The sequence below is a fragment of the Cibotium barometz genome, chromosome 60 (genome assembly GCF_041138505.1).
Source record: "Cibotium barometz isolate CiBa-2024 chromosome 60, ASM4113850v1, whole genome shotgun sequence".
In the NCBI taxonomy this organism is placed as follows: domain Eukaryota; kingdom Viridiplantae; phylum Streptophyta; class Polypodiopsida; order Cyatheales; family Cibotiaceae; genus Cibotium; species Cibotium barometz.
The window spans coordinates 2,332,046-2,344,566 of NC_141105.1; positions in this window are offsets into that span (position 1 = coordinate 2,332,046).

A 12,521-nucleotide genomic window follows, 5' to 3' on the forward strand; every position below is an offset into this window, starting at 1 on the left:
ACCAGCCACCACCGGCTGGAACACTCTCTCAGTTCACCACACCACCCATGCCAGAAAGACAGCACAAAACAGGGGCACCATAATCCAAGTAAACACCCAGCAATATATTCCCAGAAAACACTTCATACAAGCTTCTCTCACACAGAAGCCTTACTCACACAGCTTACAAACACTCAGGCTCAGACTTGGATTTACTGCCAAGGGAATTCCACCACGGCCACACCACCTCTGGGATTCAACCTTGCGTCTGACGACCAAGCCCTTGCAACCACAAACACATCAACACTCTGACCTGTCACTGTCGAGGATACACCACATCCCCAATCATCGCGAACCTCTCGCCTGCGTGCTGTGCCAATCACACCAGAAAGAACTCGGCCACTCTCTCTTTAGAAGGCGCTCCACCAACTAACCCTCAACTCTCTCTGCAGCCCATCACTTCTGCATGTGTCGCCACCAACAACTACCCAAACACCTCTCTCTCACTCTGTGTCTGTGCTGATCCTCTGCCAGCCACTTCCTCTGCAATGCTACCGGCCCCACCAGCCAAGCAGCCACACTGTCTTTCTCTATCCAGTCACGGTTTCCCCTCTGCTTTCTTCTAGCTTCACCTAGCGGCCCACACCATCCACCCTTTGCCTGTCCCCTTTGCTTCCATCCACCAACTGCACCTCTGTTGTGCCAACATCTCAAAGGCACTCACCCATGCTTCCTTTGCTCTTCGCCAGCCCGTCGGCGTCTTCAGTCGGCTCCCCGTCGCTACACCAGCAGCCGCCACTCAGTCACCAAGGACGTTCTCATCCATGCTTCCCTCCTTCAGCTCACACCTTGCGCTTTAGCCACGCCAGCCCCACTGCTTCCACTTACACGTCCCTACACTTCACAAGGGAGGCCCCCGTCTTTACACAACGGCCCTGTCTGCCTCAGCTGCACTTCTGGCCACGCCTAGCCACACCACCTCTCTTCTCTCTCCTGTACGTGTAGCTACACACACCCCAGCGCCGCTTTATCAACCAGGCTGTCTCCTCTGCATATACGCACAGCTGCGCCTGAGAGCCCCCAAAACAAAACAAGGCGACGGCCTCTTTTATCTGTTTGCAGCTGCGACACTCGCCAGCTCTTCGCTTCATGTGCCGGCCAACTTCCAGAGGCCCTTCGCTGGCAGCAGCACAAACAGCCATGTGGCTATGCATTTTTGGCCACATTAATGTATTTTATTATATTTTGTTTTAAGCCCAATGTGATGGCCACCATCACTCTCTCCACACCAAAGCTCAAGGCTACCTTGGCCACATCAATAATTGCTCCCCACGCTTTCCACACACCTCTTTCAAATGCAGCTTCCAGTGCCCACTTTATATTCTTGGATGCGCACACATTCAAAGCCATCAAACAGCTAATACCACCTCCAGCAGCTATGTTCTCGATAGCAGGCCTGCACAAGCCCAAAACCAAATCCATCCACCCTGAACACCTGCCAACGCCCTCAAAAGCAAAACCTTCACACCTGCCATGCACACGTATGTACACAAGCCCAAAATACCTCTCGAAAAAATGCCTGACATACTTTGCCAACCCCCCCATCCGCTAGAGCATTCATGCTTAGCAGCAAAAAAATAAAGTCCGATAGCTATCCACCAGGATCAAAAGGAAACAGCTCCAACTCACCATCCCATTCCCCAGCATCCATGAAACACCATGGCTACATCACTGCATACCAAAGATCAACCAAAACCACAAAATCATTTACGTCCACTTCACCCACAACCAACCTCCCTGGCTTCAAAACCTGTGGCATTGCAACATTAAGCATCCAATTCATCAATACCATTGAAGGCCAGGTTCCAGCATCTTGACCCTTCTGCACACCAAAATCCACATCCTTTCCAATAGCAGTGTCCACAAGCACTTCCAGTTCTTGTAATTCAGGCATCTCTTCACAACCATACAGCTCAGCTGGTTTAGAATCCTTATCATCTAGGGACTTTGCTTTATACAGCTCAGCTGGTTTAGAATCAACCATATCTGCATCCATGTCCACCTCTGGCTCCTGTTCATCAAGGCTAGCAACTTCCCACACATCATCCTCAAGCACAATACTCTCATCACAATGCTCCTCATCAGCTAAATCTACATGCATACCTTCTTCAGTGTTGCCAACCCCCCTGGTATCCTCGTCCAAAGACTCCCCAGCACACAATGCATCAAGTGGAAAAACATCCACATCACTCATCGCAGGTACCATACCATCATCAAGCTGTCCAAGAAAATCCATAATAATAGGATCTTCCTCCATCCTCTCCACATCTGCATTGCAAACCATCTTCACTTCATCACAAGTCTCTACCCCATCCTCCTCCCTTTCTGTATCCAGCTCCTCTTCCTTCTTATCATCAGCCAATCCCAAGGCATCATCCTCTTTGCTTCCATGTGCATGCATGTCATCCAAATCCGAATGCAAATGATCTTCAATAGAGCATTCCAAATCACTGTCATGAACAACCACGACCAAATCCAAAGAAGAATCCTTTGGCAACTCCTTATCTTCACTTTGCTCCTTCACCTGCTTCTCATCCACCTGCACATGCTTTAAAGACTTTGAAAAAAAATTAGAAGGCATATAGAACATCCCCCTTTGCACCTGTATCGGCCTTTGAGGCTCCTGTCTAATCAAACTTTGCATAGAACTCTTATCCACCTCAACCAAATTTACATGCTTATCCCTTGCAGACACAACACCTTCATACGGATATATACCCATCTCCATCTGCTTCAAAATCTTGCCTTCCTTTTCCCTAGCAACCCTAACTGCATCATCAAATGACTTGGGATTCTTTAACTCAACCCTGACCTTTAAATGAGGTAACAGACCATCAATAAACAAGCTCTTCTTCAGAAACATAGGAGGAACTTCCTCCTTCAATGTCATACACCACTTATTCCACAAACATGTAAATACCTTCACAAAATCAGCCAGTGATTGTCCATGGACCTGCTTCAAGATGCTCAACTCCTTCCAAAGCACACTAGAATCCTCCACTTCCTGAAAATGCTCCAAAAGGCCTTCTTTCAACCTGTCTAAGATCAAGACACCAGCATCCTGTGCTTCAAATTCCTTAAGCCAGCTTCGGGCATCTCCCTTCAAGAAAATCTTTATCAGCTTCAGAACCTGCTCTTCATCTGTCACATGATTGCTAATGCATGCCAACTCCATTTGCTCCAAGAAATCAACCACATCCTCACCCTTCCTGCCATGAAATTCCGGATAAGACCACATCATGAAAACCTGTAACAATCCTTGAGCTCTCCTCAGTGGGACATACGCCCTTCTAGGCAAAGAACAACACCAGAGCTCTCCTCAGTGGGGGCACCAGAAGAATGTGAGGTGAAAAGAAGAAGAAAGAACCACTGCCTCTATAGCCCTTCACCTCCCAAACTTGGAAACACAAACACGAACGGAGGCACCACCAGCCACCGGTTGGAACACTCTCTCAGTTCACCACACCACCCACGCCAGAAAGACAGCACAAAACAAGGGCACCATAATCCAAGTAAACACCCAGCAATATATTCCCAGAAAACACTTCATACAAGCTTCTCCCGACATAGAAGCCTTACTCACACAGCTTACAAACACTCAGGCTCAGACTTGGATTTACTGCCAAGGGAATTCCACCACGGCCACACCACCTCTGGGATTCAACCTTGCATCTGACGACCAAGCCCTTGCAACCATAAACACATCAACACTCTAATCTGTCACTGCCGAGGATACACCACATCCCCAATCATCGCGAACCTCTCGCCTACGTACTGTGCCAATCACACCAGAGAGAACCCGGCCACTCTCTCTTCATAAGGTGCCCCACCAACTCTCTCTGTAGCCCATCACTTCTGCATGTGTCACCACCAAACACCTCTCTCTCACTCTGTGTCTGTGCTGATCCTCTGCCAGCCACTTCCTCTGCAATGCTACCGGCCCCACCAGCCAAGCAGCCACACTGTCCTTCTCTATCCAGTCACGGTTTCCCCTCTGCTTTCTTCCGGCTTCACCTAGCAACCCACACCAACCACCCTTTGCCTGTCCCCTTTGCTTCCATCCAGCTGCACCTCTGTTGTGCCAACATCTCAAAGGCACTCACCCATGCTTCCTTTGCTCTTTGCCAGCCCGTCGGCATCTTCAGTCAGCTCCCTGTCGCTACACCAGCAGGCCACCACTCAGTCACCAAGGACGTTCTCGTCCACGCTTCCCTCCTTCAGCTCACACCTTGTGCTTCAGCCATGCCAACCCCACTGCTTCCACTTACACGTCCCTACACTTCACAAGGGAGGCCCCCGTCTTTACACAACGGCCTTGTCTGCCTCAGTTGCACTTTCGGCCACGCCCAGCCACACCACCTCTCTTCTCTCTCCTGTACCTGTAGCTACATACGCCCCAGCGTCGCTTTATCAACCAGGCTATCTCCTCTGCATATACGCGCAAGCTGCGCCCGAGAGCCCCCAAAACAAAACAAGGCGACGGCCTCTTTTATCTTTTTGCAACTGCTGCGACACTCGCCAGCTCTTCGCTTCATGTGCCGGCCAACTTCCAGAGGCCCTTCGCTGTGGCAGCAGCGTAAACAACCATGTGGCTATGCTTTTTTGGCCACATTAATGTATTTTATTATATTTTGTTTTAAGCCCAATGTGATGGCCACCATCACTCTCTCCACACCAAAGCTCAAGGCTACCTTGGCCACATCAATAATTGCTCCCCACCCTTTCCACACACCTCTTTCAAATGCAGCTTCCAGTGCCCACTTTATATTCTTGGATGCGCACACATTCAAAGCCATCAAACAGCTGATACCACCTCCAGCAGCTACGTTCCGGAAAGGCCTGCAAAAGCCCAAAACCAAATCCATCGACCCTGAACACCTGCCAACGCCCTCAAAAGAAAAAACTTCACACCTGCCATGCACACGTATGTACACAAGTCCAAAATACCTCTCAGAAAAATGCCTAACATACTTTGCCAACCCCCCCATCTGCTAGAGCATTCATGCTTAGCAGCAAAAAAATAAAGTCCGATAGCTATCCACCAGGATCAAAAGGAAACAGCTCCAACTCACCATCCCATTCCCCAGCATCCATGAAACACCATGGCTGCATCACTACATACCAAAGATCAACCAAAACCACAAAATCATTTACGTCCACTTCACCCACAACCAACCTCCCTGGCTTCAAAACTTGTGGCATTACAACATTAGGCATCCAATTCATCAATACCAGTGAAGGCCAGGTTCCAGCATCTTGACCCTTCTGCACACCAAAATCCACATCCTTTCCAACAGGAGTGTCCACAAGCACTTCTAGTTCTTGTAATTTAGGCATCTCTTCACAACCATACAGCTCAGCTGGTTTAGAATCCTTATCATCCAGGGACTTTGCTTTTAACATTTCAGCAACACGCAAAGAAGCCTTAGTTAGACTCTCAACCATATCTGCATCCATGTCCACCTCTGGCTCCTGTTCATCAAGGCTAGCAACTTCCCACACATCATCCTCAAGCACAATACTCTCATCACAATGCTCCTCATCAGCTAAATCTACATGCATACCTTCTTCTCAGTGTTGCCAACCCCCCTGGTATCCTCGTCCAAAGACTCCCCAGCACACAATGCATCAAGTGGAAAAACATCCACATCACTCATCGCGTAGGTACCATACCATCATCAAGCTGTCCAAGAAAATCCATAATAATAGGATCTTCCTCCATACTCTCCACATCTGCATTACAAACCATCTTCACTTCATCACAAGTCTCTACCCCATCCTCCTCCCTTTCTGTATCCAGCTCCTCTTCCTTCTTATCATCAGCCAATCCCAAGGCATCATCCTCTTTGCTTCCATGTGCATGCATGTCATCCACATCCGAATGCAAATGATCTTCAATAGAGGATTCCTGTAAGATTCCTCCCTAGCCTCTCAAAATGTCCAGCATCTTCCCCTGTAATCAATCCCCTCCTCAGAAATATAAAAGACCTTGTTCCTAACTGTTTTGACTTAGAGAGAGAGAATATTCAGATTTTGAATATTTATAGATAGAAAAATTTCTCATATTATTAAAATAAATTTCCCTGAAATAGAAATTCAAAAAGAACTTTCCAATGTGCAATTTGGAATTTATTGGAAATTAGAATTTATTGAAAATGGGTATAAAGGACCTTAGCCTAAGGGTCTAGATTTTCAAAAAAATTTGGATTATGGTCCAATTAAGGTTCCTATGGGCCAATAGCATCAATCCATGTGTAGGGAGGAGATAAATCCAATTTGAAAAAGAAGATACCCTAAAATGAGTAAATGCTCACATAAGATGAAGAGTTGAAAATGTACAAGGTTTATTAGTAAAAAACTATGAGCAATATTAAAAATATGAGATATTTTGGGTATCCAAAAATGAGTAAATGCTCACACAAGATGAAGAGTTGAAAATGTACAAGATTTATTAGTAAAAAACTATGAGCAATATTAAAAATATGAGATATTTTGGGTATAATGATTCCATTTTGACACATATGTAAGGAAGGGGAGTTCTTTAAAGGAGGTGCATATTTCACATGCTTGAATGAGTTTTAAACTCAAAAATAATGTGATATTTTTATCTCTCCTCTCTCTTGAACCAAACCAAATCAAAATGGAACCAAACTGAATCAAAAAGTAACCAAACTCCAAATTCAACCAAACTGAATCTAGAAAATTCTAGAATTCAATTAGCTTTGGTTAGAGCTTCCCTCTCCTATAAATAGAACATGAGTCCTTTGAAAAAAATAGAAGAATTTTACTATACTAGAGTTATGCTGAAATAATGCTAATTTCTACTATTCTCTAAAATTCTCTAGAAATTGAAGAAATTGGAGCTTCCCTCTTTCTTCAATCCCCATTGGTGGCTCCATCAACATACTTAACCAATTGATTGGTTGGGGGCCTCTACCGTGAACAAAGAATCAAGCAATTTGTAAGGTAAATGGTGAATTTTGATCTTTTCTATAATTTCTCAATGCTTCTCTCTTCTCAACCTCTCTCAAGCTTGAGAAGCTTAATTGGAATGGTTTTTGAATGCTATTGAAGTTAATTGATGAATGGTAGTGAAGAGTTACATAATTTGATGAATGCTATTGAAGTTAATTGATTAATGATAGTTAAGAATTACATAAATTTTCATTTATGCTTAATTCTAATGGTTTTATGTAATTTCTCTCTCTCACTCAAGAAATGGTCATACTCATGACCCATTCTCAATCCAAATGAAGCTTTTCATAAAGCTTTTCCTTAATCCAAGATTAATCTATGCTTGAGGCCAAATTAATGGCTTTTTTCTATGCTTTTAGTTTATGTATTTCATGAATATTGATGATTCAATCCATTATTGGGTTAATGATCCAATTAGGGATCATTATAATCATTTCCTTAATGATAAGCTTTATCCTTCAAAATAAATTAAGATTTATCAGTCATAGTAGCGGAGCTATGGCAAAATTTTTATAAAAATTACACATAAAATAATTTTATTCAAAGCATGAAAAGAGAACTTCCTACCATATTCTAGGAATTATCATCCTAGATTAATTGAAAGAATTTTATTGTAATCATGGAGAAATTGTTTTTTATGTTATGCATAATTGATGATTATTTTATTGTAAAAGTGTTACTTTTATCATATTTGGATTTCATGCATAGAGGTATGCCTAAAATGTATTATTTTAATATAAAAGTGTTTCTTTTATCATATTTGGATTTCATACATAGAGGTATGCATAAAAGTTGATTATTTTAATATAAAAGTGTTTCTTTTATCATATTTGTATTTCATGCATAGAGGTATGCATAAAAGTTGATTATTTTAATATAAAAGTGTTTCTTTTATCATATTTGGATTTCATGCGTAGAGGTATGCATAAAAGTTGATTATTTTATTATAAAAGTGTTACTTTTATCATATTTGGATTTCATGCATAGAGGTATACATAAAAATTGATTATTTTTTTATAAAAGTGTGACTTTTATCATATTTGGATTTCATGCATAGAGGTATGCATAAAAATTGATTATTTTATTATAAAAGTGTGACTTTTATCATATTTGGATTTCATGCATAGAGGTATGCATAAAAGTTGATTATTTTATTATAAAAGTGTGACTTTTATCATATTTGGATTTCATGCATAGAGGTATGCATAAAAGTTGATTATTTTATTATAAAAGTGTGACTTTTATCATATTTGGATTTCATGCATAGAGGTATGCATAAAAGTTGATTATTTTATTATAAAAGTGTGACTTTTATCATATTTGGATTTCATGCATAGAGGTATGCATAAAATTTGATTATTTTATTATAAAAGTGTGACTTTTATCATATTTGGATTGCATAGAGGTATGCATAAAAGTTGATTATTTTATTATAAAGTGTGACTTTTATCATATTTGGATTTCATGCATAGAGGTATGCATAAAAGTTGATTATTTTATTATAAAGTGTGACTTTTATTATATTTGGATTTCATGCATAGAGGTATGCATAAAAGTTGATTATTTTACTATAAAAGTGTGACTTTTATTATATTTAAATTTCATGCACAAAGGTATGCATAAAAGTTGATTATTTTATTATAAAAGTGTGACTTTTATTATATTTGAATTTCATGCATAAAGGTATGCATAAAAGTTGATTATTTTATTATAAAAGTGTAACTTTTATTATATTTGGATTTCATGCAGAGGTATGCATAAAAGATATTCTTTTTATACTAAAAGTGTGATTTTCATCATAAATGGATTTTATGCATAGCTTAGATGCATAAGAGAAATTCTTTTATTCTAAAAGTGTAATTCCTACCAAATTGAATTTATGCATAAGAAGATGCATAAAAGATTGATTTTTATTTCGAAAGTGTTAGTCTTCTTAAATGGAATTTATGCATAAATAAATGTGTAGAGAAATCTTATATCAAATATAAGAATTCTCTTAAAAAAGATATGAAATGTGATAAGATGTGATAAGAGGTGTATGCATGTAGATACGGATGTGTATGTATGTATGTGGATGTGGATGTATGAATGAGGAAGTGAAAAATGGATGTATGTATGTATGTGGATGTGGATGTATGAATGAGGATGTGAAAATGGATGTATGTATGTAGATGTGGATGTATGGATGTGAATGTGAATGAAGAGGTGGATGTGGATGTATGGATGTAGATACGGATGTGGATGTATGTATGTGAATGTGGATGTATGAATGAGGATGTGAAAATGGATGTATGCATGTGAATGTGGATGTATGAATGTGAATGTGGATGTGTGGATGTGGAAATGGAAGTATGGATGTATGAATGTGGATGTGGATGTATGCATGTAGATGCATAGGTATGAATGTGAAATTGGATGTATGATGTGGACGTACGAACATGGATATATATGTAGAATAATGAATATGAAGGTGTATGTGAGATAATGTGTAGTCTATATGAGTGAATGGATGAGAACGACCGAGTACACATTGAATGGAATGAGGAATAAGTAATGTGGTCCGAGAGTGGATAATATGGAAAGACGAGAGTTCGTTATAGAAACTATATTTTGTGACTGTTTGTAAATGACTGTTTTATGTCAAGAATGCTGGGGAAGCATTTTGACCGTCTTGAGGATTAAGGTCATGAAGACCGAACTGATAAAGTTGCAATTGCTGACGGGTCAATGGAGGACGTCTCGCGTAGCAAGGTCGATCGAGGTCTTGACCAGCCTCGGTTCGATTTAAATGGTGAGCTTCCGGTACGGTGGATGAGGGACCAAGGAAGCGGCCTATGAGTGAAGCGCTAGGTCACCTGCGAAGGATCCTAGAGGGTGCTGACTATACGGTGCTCGGGCTCTGGGTCGCCGAAGATACCCACACGTGCGTCATGGAAGATATTGGAACAAGGAGTAAGAGTTGTTTTGTGAAATCGGGCATGGATCTGGTTGATTGATCTTGCTGGTCTTCAATGGATGAGTCCATGGCTCTTTTTATGGATCTGTTGGTTGATCTTGTTGATCTTCAACGAGAGTCCATCTTGATTTTTATAAGTGATTATATTGCCGAGTATTATGGGCTAGGAACTATTGAAAAGGCCCCTAAGTGGACGGGTGGTGAGCGTTCTAGTTGCCAATGATGCCATAGATACTCTGATGAAGGAATGATGGGAAATTATGAATCAACCGGATAAATTGGAAGATTGTGATCAGTGGTACTATGGTTTCATTAAAGGATTGTTTTAAAGTTAGCTGATGCTAAGAAAAAGGCAATTTCATATTGGCGGCTGTGCCTCTTAATGGGAAAAAAAGCGTTGATCCCAATGATCCAAGTGCAAGTTTCTTCCTTGATCTGACCGAGTATCTTTATAGGTGTAGTCGTCGGCGGATCAGCTTGATCAGTAATGGTCTTGACTACGTTAGAGTAAAGAGTTATCCTGGTGGAATCGCCCGTACTTTCCGGGTGAAGGAAGTTTTTTCGGGTTCGGTTTTGGAAAAACCGACGGATTAGTCTCTTGTCCGGAAATTCGTGGGCGAGGCCCCTCGAGTGTGGGACCCCTGTCCCGCGCGAGAAGTGCTACTTCCGCTGCTAGTACCCCGAATCCGTTGCTCGGTGGGAACATGGATCTTACAGTTGGTATCAGAGCTTTTTGGTTAATGAGGATCAACCGAGAAGCCAAATATATCAAAAATTTATTAAGAAGTACAAAAAGATTGTAATTGTGTGATATAATTTATACAATTTGATATTCAAACTGAAATTCGTAATTTGGTAATTGGGTCTTCAGATGGAAGTACCGCAATTATATAGAATCCCTGACTTGCTTGAGGCCTAGACATGATGGTATTTACCTTATAGTTCCAAGTATTATGACGACCCGTATATACCGAGGGTATAACTACAGCTCTTTATCGACAGTATATACGAGTAAATCTAAGACTTGAAATTATAAGTGTTAATGCTATCTAGATGATGATTTCGAATGTGGTTGATATGATTTTTAATTCTGTTTGAGAATTGATGAATTGATTTGGATTCTGATTGAAAAATGATGATTTCTGAAATTTAGTTAAAATATAATAACCTGAGCGAAACCACAATGAGGATGAATGGGACGAGTCCCTGTGATGATATTCATAACTGGAATGATGATAATGAATTCAATAAATCACTATGAGATTAGTAGATTGTGCTGTCAGATTGCTACTGTTAACACTTGACCGGTAGATCAAGTTAAGGGATGACAAGTTGAGAACTTACTTGACTGAAATTCTCGTGGAGGAATGTTCAGAAGGAAATTTTTCGGTCTAATGGACCATTATCATATTAACGATATGAATGATATGATCTGAATGAATTGTTATTTAATGATGAGTTCTATATAAGGGATATTTATCCCAGTATTCTGTTGGGTTGACCAGAATATAAGGAACCCCATAATAAAATTGGATCTTAAGAAAAAGAGTTATCCTCTACCTTGCGAGATGAGGACATCTCGCATTTTTTTAAGTGGGGTAGAATGTAAGATTCCCCAGCCTTCGAGGTATACAGGAGTAAGAATCTCCCTTTTTGATCTTATAATTATTCCCTCTCTAAAATAAAAGAAAGATTTTGTTTAAAAAAGGAAGACCCTCTCCCTAGAATACTTCTCAGGAGTCACGCCTGTTTTAAGGATTCAGAACAATGAGTTCAGAAGTGAAAATCGGTGTTTTGGATACCAAGGTTTTGGTTTTCATTCGAGTACGGCCCAAAAGAAGTTCTTTATCTCTTGGGGAGTATAAGAAGTTATCCCCCAGATATTGTGAGCCTTATATCTGAATTCAATGAAAGTAGGTGACTTAGCCTACAAGCTTCTTTTACCTCCTCATCTCAAAGTTCTTAATGTATTTCATAGAAATATGTGCCAAGCCCAAATCATGGAAAGACGGTAAAACTTCAGTGGCAAGATACCGTTGGCTTCTAAGTTACACTAGCTCCTTCCTTTATATAAGTCGTAACTTTTACCTGTCGCTCACAGTAATCTTACTTCCATCGATCTCCCTTCTTCTTAATCTCCTTCATGGCTTGGCAACAGGAATTAGTTTTATCCATGATGATTTCTCACCTTCAAGACGCAAGCGAGTTTGTAAAAGAAAGATTTTATAGAACAGTATGAGCGCTCACTTTTTCCTCACTTGGGAACTTCTGTAGCTCAGACCAAATGGCGGACCTATCAAGACATAACTAGGGTAACACCTTGGGGTCAGCAGCACTTTCGTAACAATGTCCGCTTGGCCATGGTTATTGAAGCTTTGGGTTTGGGTCCCCGATACTACTGCGTCATGAGATCAAGGCATCTTGGGTTTTCTGAGCGGGTCTTCTTACTGGCGTGTTTTCTTCCTCATCAGAAGATATACCTTTACCCCGTTTTTGGCTTGCCTCTCAGAGGTCCTTTTGTTAGATCACCTCATACCACTGAGATAGGTGC